This window comes from Protopterus annectens, chromosome 8.part0 (assembly GCF_019279795.1).
Source record: "Protopterus annectens isolate FY-2018-M chromosome 8.part0, PAN1.0, whole genome shotgun sequence".
In the NCBI taxonomy this organism is placed as follows: domain Eukaryota; kingdom Metazoa; phylum Chordata; order Ceratodontiformes; family Protopteridae; genus Protopterus; species Protopterus annectens.
Window position 1 is genome coordinate 1,453,667,087 of NC_056741.1, and position 13,051 is coordinate 1,453,680,137.

The 13,051-nt window shown below is 39.1% G+C and overlaps 1 protein-coding gene across 1 annotated transcript in view; it reads right to left on the bottom strand.

Moving 5' to 3' along the window:
• Positions 1–13,051, bottom strand: part of LOC122809503 — a 1,292,286-nt gene that overhangs the window by 279,818 nt on the left and 999,417 nt on the right. The window lies entirely within an intron of this gene.

The following is a 13,051-nucleotide window of genomic DNA, read 5'->3' on the forward strand; positions in this document are numbered from 1 at the left end:
AGGTTCACCACTGTGCTGTGACCACTGTGCTGTGCACACTTATTGCTGGTGTGGCGCCTAGGTGCGAATTGAAGCTAGTATATATAGTGCCACACTATGTGTATTAGTGCACGCTCTTACGGCCATGTCAGCTTTCCTTAGCTGTAATGTCCATGATGTCAGCCATGCTGTCTTCTCTAGTACTGCTCATGCTATGTAGTATTACATTGTTAGTGTATCCAATTACCAGTATGCCTCTGTTTTTGTATGCAGTCCTTTTCTCAGCATGTAAGCACTATCTGATTCCTAATACGTCTGATTAGTTCTGCAACATGTGCGTTTGTGATTGTATGAGATAGATGAGTGTATTACAGATTTTAATGTTGTACAAATATTTTTGTACACTAATTCCTAGGGCTTGCTTTCATGCTCTTGCACAAGGCCTGAGCTTAACAGTTCTTAAAGGTGCTTAACAAAACATTTTTAAGCAGTCGTCTTTCTCCAGAATTCAGAGTAGAATCATGGTACTGCATTACTACAAAAATGGTTATGCACCTTGAAAGCAGTTATAATCAGACCTCAAGACAGAGAAGTAAATATTTTTTTGCCACTTCTGCAGAGTAAACAGTGAGCTCCATATTTGTATAGTCAATGAAACCAAGGTACAAGCTTCCCCATTAATCAATAAGGTCAGTGTGTTTTTGTAGCACAGCCATAATCTCCTTTTATTCTCTCTGAAACTGAGCTTGACCTTTTTAGTTATGGAGTTAACATCCATGTTAAGGTAACCAATTAAACAGCAAGTTGGTAGTTGTTATACCCAGCTACTAAACTAAATACATTTTTAATAAGGGAATGCAATTCACAAATGGAACACAGACATTCATAAGTATGTATTAGCCTGTCTGTGTCGACTCCAACATCTTTCAACTCCACTTATTAAAGGTTCTGTACACTTTATTTGCTGTACAAAACTGCTGTCCATTAAGAGGCTGTTGTGCAAGTGATTAGTAAACTGTCCTAAGAGCGAAAAACTTCTAGCTTAAAATTTAAATTCACCTCTACTATGACTACTCCAAAAGTGATTACTCAGAATGCAGTGTCAGGATTGCAGCATCTCAAAAGCTGACTGCTATTGCAATGTAATAAGACAGTTTAAAGTAAGTGTTTTTGCAGGAGACCAAGCCTCCTACACCTCCACATGGAAGTCAAACTCCAACCCACTCCTGCCCAGGCTTTCATATAGGGTCCCTATTAGATGAACGAAAAATCAAGATCTCGAATGGTTTAAAAGTTGAAAATGCTGTTCTTCAAGATCACTATTGTCAGACTGCGGCACCGTGAAGATCAGAACATTTACCCTTTCCTCACTTTAGTACCATCTCGGAGTTGGTATATATAATTAGCAGGGGGTTGTGGGGGTGCAGCCCCGCACAATAACAATTTCGAAGAGGGACGCTATATAGATTAAATCCATAGTCACACAACAGTGGAGAAAGGGGAAACTCCCCAAAATAGTGCAGAATGCAACTGCTCAGGAATGTAGGGCTTGCATGAAACCAGTCCGTCAGTCAAGTTCCTATCAACTGCTTCTAAATCAGACTAGCCTTTAATTTCTTGAAATGGAAGCTGTTTTATATCAGACCTATTACTATTTACATGCTTATTCCATTTCAGGATTATGGGGAAACCCATCTCAGCACTCAAAATGTGAAAGGATGATAAACCTTTGAACGAGGTGCCAACCAGTCACAGAAAAGAGTACATCCAGATGCCTGCAACTTGCCATTGGGATTTGGGAAGAAAGCAGGTTTCTTAGCAAAAACCTGTGTGGCCACAGATATAATATGTAGACTCTAAATAGGACACAACCAGTAAAGAATGTACTGGAAAACACTACTATTGATGCAGCAATGCTCTTATGTCACTGTGCCTTGCATGAAACTACATGTCTAACAGAGTTTTATTTTATATTTACTAAAGCGGTATAAATTCCACATGCTTCCCATACTTCAGCGGTGCCTTTGAGTCTGTCCCAAATAGGAAGTTATTAAAATAACTGGAAGTATTTGGAGAATTATGAGGCACTACACAGTTGAATGGTGGATGACAGAAGGTTGTGCTGATAAGAGACATACCAGTATTTAGGAAGGTGACTATAGGAGTACCACAGGGCTTCTTCAGTGCGTTTCTCAGACACATCTGAGGGAAGATAGAAGAGGAGCAGCCATTTTGCTGAGGAGACAAAGGTACAGTAGCAGAGGATGGGGGACAGTCAAGCAAAGGATTCAGAAAGACTGATTGTATGGACAGGAAGGTGATTACATGCATAGGAACAAAGGTTCAATGCAAATAAACTTAAATTCATGCCACAACAACCTTTGTGTGTAGTATCAGCTGGTGATAGTCAATCTGATAATGCAAAGCAGGAAAATAAGTTCATAGATTCATAGGTTGGTACTAGGCTATCGGGCCTAGGGCCTATACAAGCCTAGCAAGAAGAAATTTCCTGGCTATTTCTTCCCACACTATTTACTTCCCTGGACCCCTGTCCAGCAGGGCAACTGACATGATCCCCAGGGATTTTTGGCAGGCCCAGATAACGTTTGACACAGAATTCAATTGACTACTGGGATGATCATGTACATTATGTGCTCAGTGGACTCACCTCATGTCGGCCTGGAAAGAAATGCACCAATTATTTGCATAAAATGTCAGGAAATGAGATAGGAAGCCAGATCAAATTTAGCATTTAAGGAAAACCTCACACTTCTTAGAATTGTTAAATACTGCTGGTTAGGGGCACACTTTTCTAATTAGTGTTTGCTACTATTTCACAGCATGTGTATCAGGTAAAGCTTTTTACAGTGTTTATTTGGTTTGCTTAATGGCTCCATACTATAATACAATTGCTATTAATGGCAATGTTGGGAAGATAAATGAAAAAGGCAACATTTGCTATCATGTCATATGTGTGTGTGTGTGTGTGTGTGTATATGTGTATATACATATATATATATATATATATATATATATATATATATATATATATATATATTTGCATTAAGATGAACTTTATATTTACAAATTACTTAAATGAAGATATAGAGTGCACAAAATTACTGACAATGTGTCTGTTTCTACCAGAACAAGCTCTCTTTGTAGTTGAATGAAACATTTAAAATTTCCTGACATATTACAAAAAGCTATACGTTTATACAGGACATGTTGGCTAAAGTGTAATCTATAGAAAATTGTTTACAGAAAACCAGGCAGTTTATTTCATGCACATTTCTAACATGCCAGGCAATGTAATTTATGAATGAACAAAGCAGATGGTGAAACAATTTGGAAAAGTTAGGTTTCATGACTTTCAAGACTTCTATTTCTTTCCCTAAACTAGTACATGCTTTAAAAATGAGTCCACTCTTTTCAAAATGAATTCCAATGAAATTATCACCCCAAAATTTAGCATACTCAAATTCCTCTACTCCAACTATGTAGCTAAAATCTGGAATGTTCTACCTCCCAATATAACTACCACAACCACCTCAGCTCATTTCAAATCAGTGTTAAAAACTCACCTATTCAAAAATGGATGGCTATGTACTGCTCCTGATTAACTACCTTTACCACTGACTATATGCCAGCTTAACTGCAATAACTCTACATCTTCTAGCTAAGGTCTTCTATCACTGTTGACTAAGAAACTTAAGTGTAAAGTAATATGTAAGATGTAACACAGAACTACATCTCATGGAGCCTCTACCTCTAAGCCCATAAGGCAAGTCATCACACAATCCAGCATTTTAGTCATTGGAGACTCCATTGTGACACACACTGATACCCTTCTCACCAGGCTAAATAAGGGGAAAGTTATGGTCAGCTGCTTATCAGGGGCTAGGATCCTTCACATTACGCATGCACTCAGGTCTTTGGACCACAATTACCAATATGACTCAGTTAGTTATAGTCCATGTGGGAGTAAATGACCTGAGATGGTGTCAATATTAGAACATTGACGTTTCAAAACTTTGAATGTTCTAATATCGACCCCTATTCAGTGAAAGCTGAAAATATCAGAGCAACAGAAAACCAAATTGTTTCCTAGGGAAACAATTTGGTTGTCCATTTCTCTTTCTTCAGTATTTTCAGTGCTGCGGTGGAAAGTTACGGGTCGGGTTCAGGTAAGTGTGCGACTGAGTGCAGGTTAGGTTAGTTAGGGTTAGGTTGCAGGTTAGGTATGTGTGTGATTGTGTGGACATGAGGGTTAGGGCGGGTTAGGTGGGTTAGGGTTAGGGCGTGGGTTAGGTATGTGTGTGATTGTGTGGACGTGAGGGTTAGGGCGGGTTAGGTGAGTTAGGGTTAGGGTGTGGGTCAGGTACATTTGTGACTGTGTGGAAGTGAGGGTTAGGGCGGGGTAGGTGAGTTAGGGTTAGGGCGCGGGTGAAGTGAGTGTGCGATAGTGATGGACCTTAGGGTTAGGGTTTGGGTTAAGGTAAGTGGATAGTTAGTGGTGTGTGTATAGTTTAGTGTAAGGTTAGGTGTAAGATTTTAGGTGTGTGTGTGTGTGGATTGCTGTTTGTTTGGTGTGCTTCTGTTGTGTATGTGTTTTGGAACAGCAAATTTTTTCCCTAGGAAAAAAATTGCTGTTCTGTATTTTCAATGTTATCAGCTTTTGCTGAATAGGGGTCGATATTAGAACATTCGAAGTTTTGAAACTTCGATGTCCTAATATAGACCCCCTGAGATGTACTTCCGCAGATTATATAAAGAGAGACATCATGGAGCTTTTGGAATGTGTCTCAGGCTGGTATGAGCCTAGCACTGAGCAGCATTATACCTTCTCCAAGGATGATGCCAAAATACGAGCAAAAGATGATTAACTTTAATAATTGGCTTAGTTTCTGGTATCATTCTAAGGGGGTGCAATATTTGTCATCATGGAAGGAGAAGGTCAACAGATCATGCTGCTTTGCCAGGGATGGTATGCACCTCTTCCCTCTAGGCTTTCAAATATTAGATAAAACATTGTCTTCTCCCATAGTGCCTTTTTTAGGCAATGCCAAACTGAAAGTACTTCCGACATAGCAAATTAAAACCAAGAAAATCTAAAGGCATTACTGCTCAATGCTAGGAGTCTAAACAAAACAAAACTCCACTCCCTAAAAGCTCTCTTTACATAGAGAATGCTGATGTCTGTGTGGTCATTGAGACATGGTTGAAAGCTGCATTGAGCACACCAACAGTGCAAGGTTATAATGCCTTCCACACATTTAGGCCAGCTACTTCACAGGCAGGGACTAAAGGTGGAGGTGTCTCTATTTGCATCAAAAATAAATATACTTCAAGGCTGATCAAACAGGACAATGCACTTGGGCTGTTCCATGTTCAAATCTCCATAGGTAAAATCCAGTACCAATTCCTTGCAAGCTATAGGTCCCCCTCTATGACCCAGGAAACCCACACTATGTATTTAAACTTATTAGAAACACTAACCATCCAACCCAATACCATATTAATGGGTGACTGTAATTACCCCACTATTAACTGGGAATCCTATAAGACACAAAACATACATGCACGGAGATTCCTGGATTTTGTAAACACAAACTCCCTGGGCCAGATAGTTAATACACCAAACCAGGTGTGCAACTATACTGGATCTGGTCATCACTAATATGGGAGACTGCTGCACTCTCCCTACTATAATGCCTTCCCTGGTAAAGTCAGACCACAAAATAGTATCCTTTGAAGTAAAAATAAAACCTGTACCCCAGCTAAACCTGGAATATTCAAGAACTATTCTTAGGCTAATCTCCTCCTATTAAGTGAGAACCTGACAAAATTTCAAGCCCCCATAAACCCTAAGAACACTTCTGCCTATATAGAACTGTTCACAGAAACCCTGTACAAGCATGTTAATAGCTGCATACAGACAGCTGTACCCATCAGGAAGAAGTACAGAACTAACTCAAAAAACAAGCATGCTGGTGGAATCACAAAATCAATCTGCTGTATAACAGGAGGAAGAAAATCATGGCAAAAATTAGGAGGTGCAACTCCCAGCAGGATAAAAGCATTCTTATCAAACTAAACAAACAACTCAGAGGACAAATATATTTTTCCAAAGCCAAATTTGAGGTAAGTTTGGTCTCTCAGGCCAAAGACAACCACAAAGCATTATTTAGCTACGTCACCTCAAAGGCTCAACACAATTGTGTGCTGAGGTCATTGTAAATGGAGCCACCTATACTGAGCCAGAAGATATAGCAAACCTCCAGGCTGATAAATTCAGCTCCAACTTTACCCCTCTCTCCCCCTCAACCTTCCCTCAGGAAATATCAAATATAACTCCCCCTAACATCACTAGAGAACAGGTCCTTAATGTTCTCTCTAAAACCAAGAACACTGCATCAGTGGGCCCAGACAATATCCCAGGATGCCTTCTAATTCTAATTAGCATGAAACATAGCTTATCAGGTCATCAGGAATTGCTATTTATCTGTAGCCTCCAAACAGGCTTCATGCCTCATGAATGGAGAAAGGCAACAGTCTTCCCTCTGCACAAATGTGGGCCATCTGCAGACCTTGGAAACTACAGACCTATAAGTCTCACTAATCTTATGTGTAAAGCCATGGAAAGAATTAATAGAGATATAGTAAACCCCCAGACCCTGGACCCAACCTAGTTTGGTTTTGTCAAGGGCACATCATGCCTACTCAACCTGATGTAGAAAGTCACTAAAGCAATGGATGAGGACAAAATCATTCACACTGCCTACCTTGACCTGTCCAAGGCATTTGGCACAATACCCTACTCGGGAATTGTTGACAAACTCAAGATGTTAGGTACAAACCTGTATGCCACCTGCTGGATAGCCATCTGGCTCACAGACAGGACCCGTCCACCTCAACAAAGGCCAGTCACAAGTGGAGTCCCTCAGAGATCAGTCCTTGAACTGCTCCTTTTTGGCATTTACTTCTCAGAAGTCAAGGCCAATGTCAATGGTCTCTGGCTGACTAAATTTGCAGATGAATGGAAATTAAGTGGTGACATTGACACAAGTGTCCTCCAGGATGGGGCTGACACAGACAAGCAATTGGTGTTAGAGCCATGGACTAAAACTAAATGTTAAGAAATGCATAACAGTATCCTTTGGGAATTCATCCATCCCTGGTAACTATCATATTGACAACACATCCCTTAGAGTTGACCAAGTAGCCAAGGACTTAGGGACACACATATATAGTAATCTAGCTTTTGATCATCATGTGTCTACAGTGGTGAGGAAATCATTCTATGTTGTGCAACTTATAAACAAAGGTATGGCTTCTAAGTCCAAGGAACTCATTGTTCCACTGTATTTGGCATTCATCAGACCTATCATTGAGTACAATGCCCCCTTTGGTATGTACCGAACAAGGCCTATTCAAACTGGAATGCCCACAGAGGTTCCTCACTAAAAGAATACAGGGTGTAAGTAATATGTCCTATGCAGACTACCTCATGGCCCTATCACTGTATTCTGTCTCCTACAGGCTTTTGATGGGGAGATCTATGCCTGGCATACAGGGCATTGTCAGACCCCACTCTGATGGACTTCCTGCACATCCACAAAACAAACACCCCTTCTAAAGACTTAAACCTTGCCTATGATATAAATAGGACCTGCTGCTTGTGACTGGATAGAAAGTTAGGTACAGGATAACAAAGTAAGTATAGGAGGGGGAGTAAGTGAGGTATAAATATGCATGTAGTGGGGTTGCATGTGAATTGAGGGTAGGGCAGGGGAGCGGATTGAAGCCCAAGCATAGCAAGGGCTGAACGGAGCAGGTTGGTGCTCGGTAAAGTATCAGGAAAACTCCCTGTAAAACTGCAGCAAAACAGGAGGCAAGACAAAACTAAAAACAGCAAGACAAGTTGGTAAACTGCTGTTAACATACACCTAAGTTAACTGTAAAAAGCAGCATTGCAGTGACTTTGGCTTGAAATAATGCTACAGTAGTTGAAGAACAACTGAAATGAGGGGAGGGCAAGTCAGGGACTTCAGTGGAATGCAGTTACTTCCCTCCACATATGGTTTATCAACAAAAACAATCAGTGATTTAGAATGTTTATAGATACAAAGACAATGTATTTGAACTCTATAAATACTTGACGAGTCACAGCATTTAATTTTATGATAATGGGCTTTTATTGTCTTTCTAGGGATGTTTTACACTGCTAAAGTAATATATCCTATAGTGTTAATTTACCTTCTCCTTCAGCAGTAAAAGGCTTCTGTGTGGAGCTGTCCCTCCTGCAGATTCAACACTACAATATAAAACACACTACTGTACAAATGAGGGAAACAATTAAGTTTAGTTTGAGTCATTACCTCACACAGATTTTAACTGAAGGCATTCTTTCTTTTGAACTTTGCAACAGGAGCTGAAATTCAACTGTACAAGTTTCTTAGGTAATGAGATTATGTCAACTTTTCAGCAGCAGTTGTCAGACTTACTGTGTGCTTGGTACAATAGATTTTAATTGAAGGTATTGCTTAACTGATTTTAACTAAATGAAAAAAAGGTATTTACTGAAGCACTACAGAAGGCCGCGGTGGTGGTGCTGCGGTAGCATTGTCGCCTCACAGTAAGACGCGGTCTGGTTCGATTCTCAGCTAGAGCGTCTTCTGCATGGAGACATGCGTGAATGGGCGTACCTTTGTTGAAGGTTGTGTGTCAGGGCTGGCAACTCGGCACATAAAAATCAACTGCCAATCATTAGCAGACCGGAGTTCCGCTGTGGTGACCCCTAACCGGGAAAAAGCTGAAAGACACACACACTGAAGCACTACAGAGTGGGAAACAAGAAAAGATGTATTAAAGAATTTTGGTTCTCTAGCCGTAAGCTTCCATATAAAAATGTAGAAAAATGCATTCTTTCACATCTCTTCATAATAATCAAATGCAACTCTAATTCACAGCTTGGTTTGAGGCTGAAGTCTGACATTGGTGCTCTAATACCTGTTACAGAGTATATCATGGATAAATTGTTGTATCAGTCATTTTTGGCCTCTCCAAGTGTTTAATAATGTTGACTAGGTAATGTCTTCATAAGCCTATACTTGTACAGTAAAATAATTTATACCCTGACAGAACTGTTTTCCAGTCATTGTTCTATAGCCATGTTTCACAAACAATAACAACATCAATCTTGTGGGAACATTACATTTTCCAATAAAAAACTTTATTATTAATGCTCCTAGCATTAGCAACCATCAGAGATGCATCAAATGTTGCTATCGGTCAACTGTTAAATTTTCGACCTGGCAAAAATCATACCTAACGTTTGTCAAATATTGCAAAATATCTGTTGCAAATATTCTCTTCCCTGATCTTGACAATACATGCCATCCTGTCTGAACACGTGTGCCCAAAACTAGGCTTGGATGCTCTACACATTTGCATTTTTTAAAACTGGACATTTTTTTATGTAGGTATTTACCCCCAAAAAATTTTCATTCACCGTAACCTGACTATCCTTTTTATAGGTGATTTGTGAAAAATATGTCCTAACACCAGTACAAGCTATACTATCTAAGAGTGCTGTCAGTTCCTTCCTGTCAGGGAATTTTTGTGGATGACACCATTTGTACCAACATAAATAAAAACAGATCCATACTTCTTTACATTAAGTTGTTCCAAGGCTTATCTCACATCTTCTGTTTTTGCTCCTGGCAAGCATAACACTATTCGATGTTCATTATCTTCTCTGCAAATATACATATCAGTTCCTCTAATAATTGAATCTGCAATTACAAGAAAATCTTTGCTTGCCTGCTCTGAAGAATTCTAATTCTAAGCTTCTAATACAGTAATATCTACTCTATCAATTGTTAGTAAGGATAAATCGTCATCACCATTAGTATTATTAATCCCACCATTTTCATTGTGTATTAAATTCTTATCCAGCTGGTATTGTAAATCCACAGCTTGAGCCATGTAGTCAACATTTGTCTTTCCTCTTCTTTTTTCTTACAGTAATGTTCTTCAGTCCTTCCACATTCAGTTTTGATTTCTTTCTTTTCACCTGCCCCTCGCCTCTTTTTTCTACCTTCCCTTTTGGAAGAATGATGCCTATTTCTGTAGGCCGAGGGCTTTCAGATAGAAAAATATTATCATTCCATGTAACCTGTGTGTTACATAACAAAGCAGTGCCCTTTTTAGTACATTGTCTTTCCTTTACATTAATCAGTTACTTGTTCTTCCTTATTTGTTGTAAACTTCTTCCTTTCTTTCTTTTTTGTCTCCTTCTTAACAGACTGGATCCTCAGATTGCTGAATACTTGTATCCAGAATTCCAAAGTTGTCAGGGGCATCGTCTTGCTTCATAGGGGTTGAATGATCTTTGCAGACAATAGATGCATCATTTCCCATTTCCTAAATGTTTTCTGTTTGTTCTTTGCCTAACATTATTTGTTTCACCAGTCCAGTCATTAATATATAAAACAACAATTCTCCAAGCCATGCCAGTTGAACAAGTGCAATCATTATCAAGTCTAAATTTACTTCTAACAATAGTAAGCAAACCCTTCAGCATTTGACATGAGGAACACAGATCACCAATGTTATCAGCTGTTACCTTTAAATATGCATAGCATTTATTACACTGTACAAGGTATTTGTGCATTAGCAAATCGTTAACTGCATACTCATTTAAGGAATCCATATTCAGTTTCAAATTAATAAAACATTGTAAAAGAAAAGAATAGTCAAAATCAGTAACCACAGAATTCAAAGAGAACTTAAATCAACTTCTATGACAAAAAAATTCACACGAACATTATACAACTAAATACTAAATTAAGTACAGTAAAGTTGTTCTAACCATACAAGTTCTGCAAGACAGACAATTATTGTAATTTCTTTACATCACTATCGCTCACAGTCACACTTTTTTAACAGTAAAGATCAATAAATCACAAATCAATTTAGGATTGTTTAGATATGCTCAGGATTTTCTTCTCTGTAGTCTGTGTGAATTTATAGCTGTCTAGGCCCTTGGGATGGCTAGAGCTTGCCTATCTAAAACCTATCCCTTTCTAACAACCAACAGTGAAATTAAAGGTAAAACAACAAAATATGAATCAAAGGAAATCTTGTTAACAAGCTAGCCCTTCCTACCTACACAAAGTAAAAAACAGTGATAACAAATAAACTATAAATTAAAAATAAAACTTCTCTTAAAATTAAAAGTTTGTTTGTGTCTTTCGGCTTTTCCCGGTTAGGGGTCGCCACAGTGGAACTCTGGTCCGCTAATGATTGGCAGTAGAGTTTCACATGCTGGCTTGCCGGGCCCAGCGCACAAGCTTCAACGAAGGAACACCCATTATGAATCAAAGTAAATCTTGTTAATAAGATAGCTATTCCTACCTACAAACAATGCTAAACAGTGATAAGAAATAAACTATAAATTCAAATAAAACTTCTCTTACCAGTCATCTCCAAAGTAAATCACAAACCAAGGTAGGATTGTTTAGAAATGATCAGGACGCTTCTGCATTTAGTTGTACAAAACAATCTTTGCCTGAAAATGTGAGGCAGAAACTGCATATAATTCAGAGTTGCCACTTGAATCCTTGCTTTGTTCAGTGAGAAGATATCCCTGGTATATGTTTATGCACAGACTGAAGAGAGGAAAGTCATGGCCTCAAGCTAAATGTAAAAAAATGTATCATCATACCATTCAGCAAAAACATGACCCCTGTTGATTACCACATCAATGTCAACCCCCTAAGCACACAACCTGTGCTGACAGACCCGGGCACCCAGGTTGACAACAATCTCACATTCGACCATCATGTAGCGACAGTGGTCCGAAGGGTCTATATTATAACATCGAAGTTGCAAAACTTTGAATGTTATAATATAGAGCCAACTACATTGAAGGATGCAAATAGCAAAGCCCCGGAACATCGAATTCTTACCTAGCACAAGATTTCGGTGGGCCATTTTGTGGTTTCGCTATTTCCTCCACTGTGGTGCAATAGTTACGGACCTTAGGATTACCGTGCAGGTTAAGGTAAGTGGATAGGTAGGAATGTATGTATGGTTTAGTGTAGGGTTAGAGGTAGGGTTTTGTTAAGAGTATGTGTGTGTTTTAATTAGTTTGTTTGTGTATAGTTTCGTATGGGTAAGTGTGCGATAGTTACGGACATTAGGGTTAGGGTGCAGGTTAAGGTTAGTGGATAGATAGGAATGTATACATGAATTACTGTAGGGTTAGTAGTAGGGTTTTGTTAAGTGCATGTGTGTGTATTTATTAGTATGTTTGTGTATAATTTCGTAGGGTAAGTGTGCGGTAGTTATGGACCTTAGGGTTAGGGTGCGGGTTAAGGTTAGTGGATAGATAGGAATGTATGTACGGTTTATTGTAGGGTTAGAAGTAGGATTTTGTTAAGTGTATGTGTGTGGTTTATTTATTTTGGTGTGGTTGTGTTGTGTGTATGTTTCTCGGAACAGATAATTTTTTCCCTCGGAAAAAAATTGCTATTCTGAGTGTTCGATGTTATCATATTTCAAAATTCCAAGTTCGAGCTTATGGTGTTCGATATTTTGGAATTTTGAATATATGATATAGACCCGGTCAGAAAAGCCTTTTACTTGGATCATCTCATAAGTAAAGGGATTGCATCTAGAAAAAAGAAGGTTATTACTTTTCAATACTCTGCCCTCATTAGACCAATAATTGAGTATGGGATGCAACTCTCCAAACATCTGCACCAACTGGAAAGGACACTGAAATACCTCACAAAGAGAATCCATGGCCTACAACACCTGTCCTATGCTAACAGGCTCAAATCACTATCACTCTACTCGGTATCATACAGATTGCTCAGTTTTGATCTGTGTCTCGCCTACAAGGCAATCTCAGACCCTGCCCTACTAGAGACGCTCCATATCCGTAAGTCTAACTCCTCATGCACTACCTACTTAAAAGACCTGAATCTAATATGCAACATCAACAAAACCTGCTGGAGAGACACTTTTGTCTCCCAGAGGCTGCCCTGTCTCTGGAATAGAC